Raw genomic sequence first — 14,628 nt, forward strand, 5'->3', positions numbered from 1 at the left:
CAGTGAATAAATTACATGAAAAAAACACATTGCTTTGCACATCGCATGGCACTAAAATGGCCCATGCGATGCAATTTCCCTACGCAGAATAGCCCACTATAGCTTAGTGGGCGCTGTTCTAGGAAACAAGTACAATTTATTTTTCAAAATGTGTCAATAAGCTTTGGGGTGCCATGAAAATATTTCTGATTTTCTAGGGTGCTGTGATTTCAAAAGTTTGGTAACCACTGACTTGGCATGTGTTTCATCTAAAAAGTTCCATGAACCAATTTATGCATATGGGTCACAAGTTTTATGCTTCTTAAACTTTGTTTGATTTATTAAGTTTCTTATATAATGCACACATATTCCGCGGCGCTTTACAGAGTGATTATTTGAACATTCACACCAGTCCCTGCCCAGTTGAGCTTACAATCTATATTCCCTACCACATGTACATAAATTACACACACACACACACACACACACATTCACTCTTGGGTTAAGTCAGGGTTGCCGACTTTCAAAAAATCCTCTCCGGGAGAAGCCCGGAGAGGAATCTTGCATTACGAGTTTTGGGGGCGGGGCTTAACTGTGACGTCATTAAGCCCCGGGGCTAAAATAACACGATTATGCCATTTTAGCTCCGCCCCCTCCCCCTGAGACCCGCGGATTGCGGCATATAAATGCTGCGACCGGGGGGGCTCTGCGGGGGTCCCCCTGATTCCGGGAGGGTTGCCCACCCTTCCGGAGGCCGGGAGGAAGGACCCGATTTTCAGGAGACTCCCGCAAATTCCGGGAGGGTCGGCAACCCTGGGTTAAGTTTGTTGACCGCCAATTAACCTTCCAATATATTTCTGGAATTGTGGGAGGAAACTGGAGTACCTAGAGTAAACCCGCGCAAGCACGGGGAGAATATACAAACTCTGCACAGTTAGGGCCATGGTGGGAATCGAACCTATGACCTCAGCGCTGTGAGACAGTAATGCTAAATGCGCTGTGAGGTGTAATAATTAGCATTACTGCCTCATTACTGTGCTTTTGTGCTGATTACTTTCCTTGATCATTGGCCTCAGACATTTTACCAGTGACAGCAGTTACTTCTGCTGCATTAATATTCATGCACCTTAAGGCTAATTACTGCAACCTTTTACAGTGTTTTTTTTTATTTTTTAAAACCTTTTGTGAAGAAATCCGTTTCCTATACACACTACAGTGGCCAGCGTGGCTGACATAAAATCCTCTTTTCTGCCCAAAGCTGACAGACTAATAAATAGTTTTCAGTCTTGTATAAAATCATGTTCACCTACGATGTCCTGGAATCCCCTTTCTAGGTTACAGAACTTGGCTGTCTGCCTGCAAAGGCTTCCTCTGCTCTAACCTGGTTTGCAGACCTTTGCTGCAAATAAATGAAGAACATTAGGATTTATGTACCATGAGAATGCTGAATATTAAAGTCCACGGTTTGGATGTTTCTGGTAACAATCCAGATTTCTTGTCAGCAATACGTTCATTTTCTGGGATAAAAGTTATATGACCATACGGCGGCAGGGGAATTGCCCGCGACACTCTCTTCTTATACAAGAGAGCATTGTTCTAGCAGAAGGTTGTAAACGCGCACTAGACCTGTCGGGTAATCTAACTCCTGTAGTGCTCTTCATAATGAAAAATCGTAAAACACTATCGATGGTGAATATATTTTCTAATATGTGTCATGTTGTAGCGTGTGTGACCAGTATATAAAGTATTATATCTCGTAATGAATACAGTTATAGCCTTATTTACTATTGGCTCTAGTTCCGTTTTATACACAAAAGCTTACGATATTTCAGCCTGTGGACTTGCGATATGATGCAGGTGATGTAGCCACCACTGAAAAGAGTTAAGGCCCCCATACATTAGCCCGACTTGTCCTAGGGACAAGTCGGACCCAACTCTCCTACAAGACGCCCCGGCAGCTCCCCGGGAAGCTCACATACAATGTGGCACTTGATGTGCCATTTTTTACATGTGATAAATCGCATTCGATTTATCACATATAAAATAAACCAGGGAGCTGCCGGGCGGTGAGGAGTGGGGGAAGGGGGCGGGCAACGGCGGTGCCGGTGAGCAGCGGCGGTAGTGGGGGGCTGGCAGCAGCATCTCTGGGTGCCGCGGGGGATGCCTGAGACAGTGGGGCGGGCGGCGTTGATAATCACCGTGCTCTCACTGTGCAGCTTGCTGGCAGCAGCGTCTCTGGGTGCAGCGGGGGATGCCAGTGACAGTGGGGCGGGCAGCAGTGATAATCCTCATGCTGTCACTCAGCGGGCGGGCAGTGGCGCTATTACATCTTTAAAATAACATGTCAAATGACTATCCGCCTTCTGATTGGCTGAGATAGCGCACTCTGCATTATCTTATACATTGTCCATAAAAGACTGTAAATTGTTTTCCCATTACACACTTGCATTATATATTATTAAGACTGATCACATGACATTGTAGGTAGAACTAATGCAGGAACACTGGCAATTCACAACAGCTCACCAACATTTTTTAGCACCGTGTAATGCCCAATGTATCCTTACACTATACAACATTCATCAATATCTTGTGGCACTGCTGCACCACCTAAATGCTGCCATGTGTGGTATGGCGGGCTGACTGTCCGTATTCCAAAAGGTCAGTACACAGACCTCGGAATCCCGACCACCAGTCATCTAACAGGGGGGCGAGCACAACGAAGCGCCATGGGGACTTGCTTCGCTCACCACAGGTTCTATTCTCCCTCTATGGGGGTCGTGGGCCCCACAAGGGAGAACAGACCTAGTAAGTTGCGATCCTGACTATTTGGATTCCGATGCCAGAGTACTGACCGCCGGAATCCCGACTGTTGGGCCATCATCCAGCACCCGACCTGGCTTGGCCTTTTACTCTAAATGGTTGGCCGGGATGTCGCCGATGCCTGCAAGTCTCAGGCTATTACATGTTCCCTGCCATGTTCCTTTATAATGCTGCGTACACACGGGGGCGATAGGGGCTGAAATCGCTGGGAATATGGTTGCTGAGCGACCATATTGCCAGTGATTGGAGTGTGCACCAGCGATAAATCGCCGGGTGCGCGCACCTGTTTTCAGCCCCAGAATGGTCGCTGGTCGGAGAAACATGCTCCTCCGACCAGCGACATCCCCTGCCTCTTCCCCCGGCAGTGTTTAAATTTTCATCTGCGACCATCTCTGGTCGCAGATGAAAACGGGACACGGGGCAATATGATTGCTGAGCAATATATTGCCAGCGATCATATTGCCCCGTGTGTACGCACCTTAAGACCCATTCTAGACTCTCATTGCCTGCAGGACTATCAGATTCCGCAGATAGTATATAATTTAAATGTATGAATGTGCACATAATTACCCACCTGTAGTCTGGACAGGTGTGCTGTTTGTTGTAAGCCGCATGAGCAGACAGAGGAGTGATGTTGACATTTAAAAAAACTAGGTGTGATAGAACATATTAAATGTTAATGTATGTAGAGGTTATTGTATAGGCAGAACAGAACACACCTGCTTCCAGTATGATTGGTAATTACAATTGTACACAGGATAATAGTTATTAATAGGTCTTCTGTTATTTTGGAAGATACCCAGTTGCAGGTGCAGTACCCCGTTAATGTGATGACATAAAAACTTCTTATAATTACTCAGTGCTGACTTGACTAGTTAACCTTTTACACTAGGCATTCCCAACCACGGTCCTCAAGGCATACCAACAATGCAGGTTTTGTAGATATCCAGGCTTGAGCACAGGTGACTTAATTAGTATCTGAGGGATTCTGATTAAACCATCTGTGCTGAAGCCTGGATATCACTAAAACCTGCACTGTTGGTGTGCCTTGAGGACCGTGGTTGGGAATGCCTGTTTTACACTATTTTACCATGTTACCATCTCTGCTGGGACACAGAACCACCTGCCTTCTGAAGGGTGTCAGATCCAACTTTTTTTGTCATAATCGGCAGCTGATTGTTGAATTCACAGCAGTTTTTATGCAATCTGCGCCCGGTTTCGCTAATCCATACCTTCCAACATGACCCTCTCCAGGAGGGACATATTGCTCTGCTCCTGCATTTCCCTCTTAATTTTGATTGCCATCACCTGTGGTGAAACACCTTTCTCATTTGTTAACCTGTTAAAAAAACAGGTGATGGCAATCATATATTAAGAGAAAACTCCAGAAGCAGAGTAATTTGTCCCTCCTGGCATGGGTCATGTTGGGAGGTATGCTGATCCATGAACTTCATGACAGTTACTGTCGGGTGAAAGGAAAACAGCCCAGGATTCTGACTGTCGGGACATTCCGATAGTCGGAATTCCACATTGAAGTCTCTCCTACACTATAAGATATATAGCTTTTCCCAGATTTTATGGAGAGGTTGCAGTGGCCTTTCTTTGCCTCTGGGGGAGCTGCTCAAATATTGTGTCCTTTTGGCTGGTAGGCCCAGACGTTCTGCATAAAGTAACACATTATTCTAGTAATACAAATGGTGGGAATGATTTCCGTAATAAGGAAATTTAATCCTTTGACTGCCAACATTGCTGTGAGAGATGTGCAAAGTATCCGCTAAAAATGCCAGTGTCGCTCACATTTGTTACATTAATTCAAATTAAAAATTTGTGTAGAAAAATATTATATTTCCTATATAAGGTAAACATTACACGCCATTATGCTGAATACAAATGTTTGCTTGGCAATTTTCATACCTATATGGACCAAGTTCACTACAGTGTTCAAAGTGGAAATTTTAACGTGGGGGTATGGAAAAAGAAAGGATTTAGTTATGTGTGCGCCGAAGGCGCGCTCGCTCTGGAAAAGGGGGTGTGGTCATTGAAAAAGGGGCGTGTCTTTAAGTATAGCGTACCACACCACATACTCATTATACACCACACTAGAAGGACTCCTTATAAAATCTAGTTAGTACGGTACTTATGTAGTAACTGGGCTGCCGATTTTTTGATTGTATGCCTTAAGTTAAGGCATACAATCAGATGCGATGCGATGCGATATCGCATCGCATCGCATCCGATATCGCATCCGATATCGGATGCGATGACCCGATTTTTCCATAGGAATCAATGTTAAAATGATTCCTATGGAAAAATGGGTCCTTTTCATACCCCTACTATCCAAGTGGGCATGGAGTTGGATATAAACCTGTGGCGAGCGTAGCGAGCCACCGAGCCCGAAGCGTGGCGAGCGAAGCGAGCCCCGCGAGGGGACGGTATTCGTCCCCTCGCGGGGCTCGCTTCGCTCGCCACGCTTCGGGCTCGGTGGCTCGCTACGCTCGCCACAGGTTTATATCCAACTCCATGCCCACTTGGATAGTAGGGGTATGAAAAGGACCCATTTTTCCCATTGAATTCCATGTTAAAATGGACTCAGTCCATTTTAACATTGATTCCTATGGAAAAATCGGGTCATCGCATCGCATCGCATCGCATCGAATCGCATGGTCGCATGCGATGCGATGCGATCTCCCGATCCGACCCGATTTAGAAATCGGCAGCCCAGTTACTACATAAGTACCGTTAGTACTAATGCCAATTACACCTTGTGCCACACGGTATGAGCCAAACTTTAAGGACACAAGGACAAAGGGACATAGAGAGAGTGACAGCGGGAACACAGAGAGAGTGACAGTGTGGACACAGAGAGAGTGACAGCGGGGACACAGGGACAGCCACATATGTATATTGGGCATCAAGGTGTGTGGCATAGGTATAATGAGCATCACGGTGTGTGGCAAATGTATAATGAACATCATGGTGTGTGTCACTGACACCTGCACCTCACACCCTAAATCACTGATCCCTGTACCTCACTGACACCTGCACCTCATGCCCTCCCTCTATGACACCTGCACCTCATGCCCTCCATCACTGACCCTTGACCATCACTCCCACCATCACTGACCCCTGACCCTCATGCCCTCTGTCACTGACCTCTGCTCCTCACTGCCTACATCAATGACCCCTTCACCTCACTCCCCCTTTTAACCTATACTACTTAAGCCAGCAGCATGTATTTATTACAACTACTGGCAACTACTGTAGTTACTGTAATTTTAAATGGTGGGTGGGGTTGTAGCTCCAGCGCATAGTGTGGTATAGTAGCTGCATCCTCTCTCTGCCTTTACCGCATTCCATTCCAGGCAAGAGAGAGATGAGCTGTTTGTGTAGCTTGGGAGTATGTTTGTTTCTAAAGTACCCCTCCACATACCGCTGCCTTTATCGGGGTCCCTGTTATGAGTACCAACATAGGTGGTAGGAGGCGTGCGGTTGCCAGGTTGGGAAGCTCGGGCATATGTTTAATACCCCTCCCCATGCGCGCGCCGCGCCTGCCTTACCACATTCCATCCAATCAGGCTGGTGGGTGTGTGACTAGTTACGGTGAGGTAACGGGTTCACACTATGTGGCAGGCTCCAGATCCCAGCTCCATCATGTCTATGGGAAGGAGCTTGCTGCCCTCTCCCCGGACCTCTTTCCCACCAGCGAGAAGAAGGGGGTTCGTCTTTAGTAAATGCTCAGTGCTGCAATGCATGCTCCTGGCAGGCGGCACACTGCGTCAGCATGTCAGATGATTGTCAGTGCGCTGGGTGGGTGCCGACGCCCACGCAGTCCCTGATGCCGCTCGCTCACCCAAGCAGCAGTGAGGACTGCCTTACACTAGTTATGCCACTGACTGATTGGCTGATTGGCCACACAGAATGCCGGGACTTGTGGTCTCTACACAGCCGTGACATCCCCAACCACAGTCCCTCCCTGAGCAGGGGGAGGCAAGCCTGTCACAGCCCTCCGCCAATGCACCCTGGGAGATGTAGTCCTGGCCGGCCGCTCCTCCATGCTCCCTGGGAAGCAGTTGGCAGTGTTATGAACTACATCTCCCAGAGTCCCTCAGTCAGCCAGAGCTGATGTTAAAACAACTGTACAATGGGTACAGTTAGGGTGACCAACTCATCACTTTAATCTGGGACACATATTAATTACACAGGTTCTGTGGCAGTTTAAAACCAGGTAATATGGAGTCTTGAGGTGTGGCAGTTTAAAATCAGGTGAAAGCCAGCCACAGAACCTGTGTAATTAATATGTGTCCCAGATTAAAGGGATGAGTTGGTCACCCTACCTACACCCTACCAAATTCAGACGCATTACCGTCTGAATCCAGATAACCCCCTTCTTAGCGGCTTGCAAGGACTCGGGATTCAGACGCTAAAGCGTCTCAATTGTAGCGTGTACATTACGCTGATAGCGTAGCGCTGCAATGAGAACAGCTAGAGTGGCACACTCACACGCTACACTGGTAACGTAGCGCTGAGAACAGCTAGGATAACAGCTAGAGCGGCATGCGCACAGTTAAACAGAGACTCTGGCAGGCTGCAAAGTTTCTGAAACAGACTGTGCGCGCGGTGGTGCCGTGAAGCTACACAAGTACCATGCTTTCTAATAGGAAAATAGGTAATGTTGCTCATAGCAACTCATCAGATTCTGTCTTTAATGTCCCTCGGAAATAAAAGACAGGAACTGATTGGTTGCTATGGGCAACATGACCTTTTTCCATTTCTAGAAGCTTTATTAAATTTACCCCTTAGAACAGGGCTGGCCAAACCGGTCCCTGAGATCTACCAACAGGCCATGTTTTTCAGACTCCCTAGCTGGTGCACATCTGTAGTCATTACTAACTGTCACATTTCCCAGACTCCCTAGCTGGTGCACAGCTGTAGTCATTACTAACTCACATTTCCCAGACTCCCAAGCTGGTGCACAGCTGTAGTCATTACTAACTCACATTTCCCAGACTCCCAAGCTGGTGCACAGCTGTAGTCATTACTAACTGTCACATTTCCCAGACTCCCTAGCTGGTGCACAGCTGTAGTCATTACCAACTTTCACATTTCCCAAAACTGTGTACAAGATTTCCATGGCTGATTCAGTGCCAGAAAAAAACACCTTCATTGTGGGCTGCCACGTATTCCTACATTTGTATTAGTCTGTAAATAAGAAGTATGATCGAGCGACAAGGAGTTGCTTCATATTGTGTTATGTAGAGAAAAAAGTCTACAGTGACAGTGTTACACAGTAACATACCTACATAACGTATTTCTCCTATGCAAAGAAAAAGACCAGTCATTGCAAGCTATTGAATGAAAATACTTATTTGACAGAGGAGGTTTGACATCAGCATATAGGGCCTTATTTTGGTTCATTCTTTCTGACAAAATCCTTCTTAGATGGACAAAACCATGTGCACTGCAGGGGGGGCAGATGTAACATGTGCAGAGAGAATTAGATTTGGGTGAGTAATTTTGTTTCTGTGCAGGGAAAATACTGACTGCTTTATTTTTACACTGCAATATAGATCTCACTTTGAAGTAAAACCCCACCCAAATCTAATTCTCTCTGTACATGTTACATCTGCCCCACCTGCAGTGCACATGGTTTTGCCCATCTAAGAAGGATTTAGTCAGAAAGAATGAACCAAAATAAGGCCCATAGGGCCTTATTCTACAGTAGTTCACTCTTTCTGACAAAATCCTTCTTAGATGGACAAAACCATGTGCACTGCAGGGGGCAGATGTAAAATGTGCAGAGAGAATTAGATTTGGCTGCTTTATTTTTACACTGCAATATAGATCTCCCCACCCAAAACCCCACCCAAATCTAATTCTCTCTGCACATTTTACATCTTTCCCACCTGCAGTGCACATGGTTTTGTCCATCTAAGAAGGATTTTGTCAGAAAGAGTGAACTAGAATAACCCTCATAGTGATCCCTCATCAGCATTAGCCCTAATGTGTTTAATGCTGTGTACACACAGGGGCGATTTTGTCAAATATCACAGGAAATATGGTCGCTGAGCGACCATATTGCCCGCGATGGGAGTGTGCACCGGCGATATATCACCGGGTGCGCGCTCCCGTTTTCTCCCCTGTAGTGATCGCTGGTCGCAGGAGCTCGGCAGTTTCTTTTTCATCAGCGACGCAAACGGGACACTGAGCGATATATCACTCATCGCGAGCGATATATCCCTCAGTGATATATCCCCCCGTGTGTACGGGGCTTAAGTTGTCATATATATCTGGTTTAAAAATAGAGATTAACATATTAAAAAATAAATAAATAATAAAAAACTTTTTTTGCAAATGAATTGTTAAAATATGGTAAATACTTATTTCTGGAAAAAAAATAAAATAAAATATATATATATATATATATATATATATAAATGAACAATTAATTTACATTCATTGTCCATTTTATCAAATTAATGAATGTTTATTCATTAATTTAGTATTTAATATGGTTCTAATTGTGGCCCTGATTCTGGTCGCATGTTTGCACTGGGGACCGATGTTTAAGTTCTGCGCAGGCGCATATTCTAATGTGCGCACATGCAGGGCTTCTGTGTGGGCGCTTTTGCTGACCTGCACAGCAAAACTGCCCACTGCCCACCCTCCTGCATTCTGCAGGAGTCTCCCTGAAATAGCAGGGTCCCTGAGGGCTTGGCTGGCGGCGCCGGTGAGTGCTGACCTAGCCGGCGGTGTGATGATCACAGTATCTCATTCAGCAGCGCTGCGGGACGGGACGCGCAGTGGCGGGTATTAGATTTTTAGATTAGATTTTTTTGAGCTCAGCCAATCAGAGAACGACCAGTCATTTGACAGGTTTTAAAAAAATCTAATACCCGCCACTGCGCGTCCCGTCCCACAGCGCTGCTGAATGAGATACTGTCTGTGATCATCATCACACCTGCGGGCCAGGTCAGCACTCGCCGGCGCCGCCAGCAAAGTGCTCAGGGACCCGGTGCCCGTCACACTGCTCCCCCGGTCAGTCTGCATGCATATGCCTGTCAGGGAGGTCGGACGTGATCGTACATGCTGACCGTCCGACCTCCCTGATCCGGTCCGATGCGCACGGGACCGCGCATCGGATCGGATCAGATATCACACACCTGTGATTTTGGGCTGATTTCACCCGGTTATCGGCCCAAAGTGCCGAAATCGATGAAATCGTCCCCAAATCGCATAATATATGGGGGCCTTAAGAGAGGCTGGTCTCGCCCTCTCTGCAGCGCGGTAGAATCTAGCATTGCACTTGCTATATTCAGGGTGACTAAGCTCTGCTGTGTATGTGAAAACCACCTGGAAAATGGTCGCTCACCACTTTTTTGGGTATTTCTTTTGCAGCTGCTACACTTATATAAAAGTTACGTGAATAACTGTGAGCGCAGTGTGGGGCCCCCTAGAGCCAAGCGGACAGTGTACACACACACACACACACACACACACACACACACACACACACACACACACACACACACACTGCACCCATTGGGCCTGATTCAGGTTCATTCAACAAAGCACATTTGGTTTGCTAATAGACAAAACCATGAACACTGCAGGTGGGGCAGATGTAAAGTGCAGAAAGAGTTAGATTTGGGTGGAGTTGTGTATTTCAAACTGATCTATTTTGCAGTGTAAAACTTAGCAGACAGTATTTACCCTGCACAGAAACAAAATAACTCACCCAAATGTAACTTTCTCTGCACATGCTACATCTGCCCCACCTGCAGTGCACATGGGGGTTTATTCTGGTTCACTTCTTCTGGCAAATTCCTTCTTAAATGGACAAAACCATGTGCACTGCAGGGGGGCAGATGTAACATGTGCAGAGATAATTAGATTTGTGTGAGTTATTTTGTTTCTGTGCAGGGTAAATACTGGCTGCTTTATTTTTACACTGCAATATAGATCTCACTTTGAAGTAAAACCCCACCCAAATCTTATTCTCTCTGCACAAGTAACATCTGCCCCACCTGCAGTGCACATGGTTTTGTCCATCTAAAAGGAATTTGCCTCTGAGAGTGAACCAGAATAACCCCCATGGTTTTGTCCATTAGCAAACAAAATGTGCTTAGCGAATGAACCTGAATCACCCCATTGTACAGTAGATACACCAATGGTTTTAAAGTATTTAATATATACCCTGTTGTGTTGGACTTTGCAGTCCCATGTTTTATAGCACTAATGAAAGAGAGGGCTTAGAAGCTCTTACTAAGTCACTTTTATATTCCACATAAAGATAGTTTTCTTCTTTTAAGTTAGTTGACTTCTTTTTCTGTCACATTCAAATTTTTTTGTGAAAAAAGCTAAAATGGATAATTCACTTCTACGTCTGCAACTTAATTTCCCAAATTCCATACTTTTGGCAGCTCACAGGTGGGAAAGAGTGCCAGGAAACAAACTATATGGGAGCTGGGTGTTGGCTATAGGAAAATAATCTATAGCGCCGTTGCTGTGGTACCTTGTTTTGAATAAACAGAAAATGTCACTGTTCAGTTATTTGGATCCCATACGCTTTATCTAGCAAATGTAATTTTACTTTCTAAAGCTGGCGGATAGTAGTAAGATGGAGCCATAAACCTAGGTACAGTATATATGCCGCTGTGCAATGTCATTCTGCTTCTAAAGGAACATAAACGAAGGTTTGATTGCAGAAAGGATTCGGAAACAAAGGAAGTTAATTTTTGAAAATGACACCAAAACGGCGTAAGAATGATTTTAGATAATTTTTTATATAAATGTGCACCATTTTTAAATCATTCTGGAAATGAAATGCATGCTATTGAGTCAACATTATATTGGTTTAGACTAATATACAGTATCAGTGTTGCACACTTGAGGGGGAGGGGGCGGGGTTTTGAGTACCCAGAAACACCCCTTCCTGACAGACTTAGTTTTTTCCAGTAAAGGACCCACAGTCCAGGATTTAGGGGGACAAAACCATGTGCACTCCAGATGGGGTAATGTAAAATGTACAGAGATTTGCATTTGGGTGAGGTGTAGCGTACGTGCAATGTAAGTCTAAAACAGCCATTATATACCCTGCAAAGAAACAAAATAACTCAACCAAATGTAACTCTCTCTGCACATGTTACATCAGCGCCACCTGCAGTGCACATGGTTTTGTCCATAAGGAGTTTGCTTTTGCAAACCAACCTGAACCCCTTAGCCCCACACATTAGAGGACGATTACCACCATTGCATCCCTTCTTGAATCAGCTCAGTCACTCCACCATTTGAATTGAAACTGAGAGACCCCCCTCACCCTCTGCATTTAGAACCCTGTTTACTTTTCTAAGTGCACCAAAACAGGATCCATATATCCACACTCTCTTGAGGTTGTATCTTACTAATATGGAGCACATTCCTCCAGCGGTTACTGCCAACCAAACCCTGGTTACAGATTCCACCGATGATGTATACTATTTAAGTGGATACTTTGTGAGAGTCCCCCTCAGGCGCGCACGCAGCGGGAGTTTCCGAGTACCCAGAAACCCCCATGCCCGCTGAGCTATCCAATTTTTAACACAGCCTATGGCAGCTGTCTCTCCTGGAGACAGGGCAGGCTGTCGCTGGGCTGACAGCAAGGGGAGCTATCTGCTGTGGCAGCGTGCAGCTCCTCCCAGTCAGTCAGTGCTCCGTGTGGCTGTGTGAGAGCTGACCAGGGGGGGCAGGGATTTGTCCACAACAGCTAAACAGGTACACTCCTCTGATGTTTGATATGGTGTGTGTGTGTGTTTGTGTGTGCATGGCCACCAATAGGGGGGTGCTGTGGTTACAGCTGTCCAGGGCCCTGGCAGCTAATTTTGCCCACCGCAACCCCCCCCGACAGCAGGTCGCCGATCGCAGGCTTTTTCAACCCCGGACGCCGGCGGCCAATTAAAATGCTGCATCAGCTTTCAGAGCCGAGCTCTGATGCTGCAATTGAATTGGCCGCCGGCATCCTGAGTTAAAGAAGCCCGTGCTCCAGGACCTCTGGGCTGCAGCGGAAGAGATGGGGGAGCAGGTGCCGGGTTACAGTACATCAAGAGAGGGGGGGGGGGGGGACTGGAAATGAGACCTATTACTGATCATCTATAGTCATTGATCAGCAGATCTGGTTGACAGAGGATATGGTTAACAACCCACGGGAGTGTGTATCATTAAATTATATTGTGCATACACACTAAGTGATATTATATAAGATATTGTCTAGAAGGGCCAAAGCAACCACTTTTCTTAAAATATTGGTTAGGCCGAGAGCCTGTTACTTGCAATCACTAGCCCTGAGAAGCCAGCGGAGAAGCAGCACAGTGGTTTATTGTAGAAGTTTTCCCACCTCAGACATGCTAAGCAAAATATCCATTTTCTGCAAAAATGGGGCTGCATTGGGTGAAAACACACAGGGTACACCGAACCTGGGTCTTTTATAATGCAATCCACATAGCTCGATGGCAAAAAAATCTGCAAAACACCAGGAAAACTAGCTAAAAACATCTGTTTTCTATACCAATATTTTAATGGGATTATGGGGTTTAAGTTAGGAGAAATCAGCATTTCTAAGCCTCAGGGACCAATAGTATCTAACCTGGTAACTGTGGTATCGAACAATACCCTCCTTCTAAGTGTTGGGATCCAAACACCCCTTAAAAGGTTGTTTTAAGATCCTACCTGCTGAAGGTAGGATCTGAAAAACGACCAAACGACACGCCGGGGGGCCACGCATCGGATCGGAAAAGGCCCAAAACATGCCCAATGTACATACAATCGGTCAAGATTGTATCTAAATCTGGTAGTTTCGGGCCAAATCGTTCTGGTTTGTACCCCAGGGTTGCCGACTCTCCCGGAATGTCCGTGAGACTCCCGGAATCCTGGGACATCTCACCGACTCCCTGAAGAGGGCCCCTTTTCCCTGCAGCTGCCGCCTCGCTTGCGCGATATTAACTGCGCACGCGCTAGATGCCAACACCGCTGACGCGATGACGCTGCATCGGCAACTGAGGAGAGAGGAAGAAAAGCGCATGTAAGGGGCGGCAGGGTAAATGTATTCACTGCTCTCCCGGCACTGTCCCCGTGACTACTGCCTTCCTTGCTCGGCCTCTCTCCCCTGACTCTCCTTTCAGGCAGTGGCGGCTGGGCAGGGGGGCAGTGTACCTCCGGCAGGTGTGATGTCAATGTCCTGGGGCTGACTTATTGTGCATATTGCGCCCAGGAGACAGAGGAACCTGTGATTGCTGCGCTTTTTGGACCCCCGCAGCTATAACAGGGTAGAAGGGGAGAGCCATAGGGCGTGTACCGGCGGTGGAAGGAAAAGGGTGAACAGCCTTGGACATTGCTTTTACAAAAAACTTACTATAGATATAGATAGCTCTTTTTAAATCCTTGCTGCACTGGGGTGTGTGTGTGTGGGGGGGGGGGGGGGGGGGGGGCTGCTTCTTTGTGCTGCCACCTGCGCTGAAAGTTGCTAGCCAGCCCATATCTCTGCCTGATCTCCCAGCACTAGACTGTCCCCACTACTCATTCCTTACCCTCCCCCTAACTCCCCTCTGACTGGTCTCCCAGCATTGTCCCCACTACACTGCTCATTCCTTGCTCTCTACCCTGACTCCCCTCTGCCTGGTCTCCCAGCACTGCCCTCTGCCTGTTCTCCCATGCCCTCTACCTGTTCCCCCTTGCCCTCTGCCTGTTCTCCCAGCACTACCCCCACTACTCCTTCCCTGACTCTCCTCTACCTGATCTCCCAGCACTGTCCCCACTACCAATCTGGCTGCATGCTTATCAAAATACTGTAGGACC

This window comes from Crinia signifera, chromosome 4 (assembly GCF_055691185.1).
Source record: "Crinia signifera chromosome 4, ASM5569118v1, whole genome shotgun sequence".
Classification (NCBI taxonomy): Eukaryota; Metazoa; Chordata; class Amphibia; order Anura; family Myobatrachidae; genus Crinia; species Crinia signifera.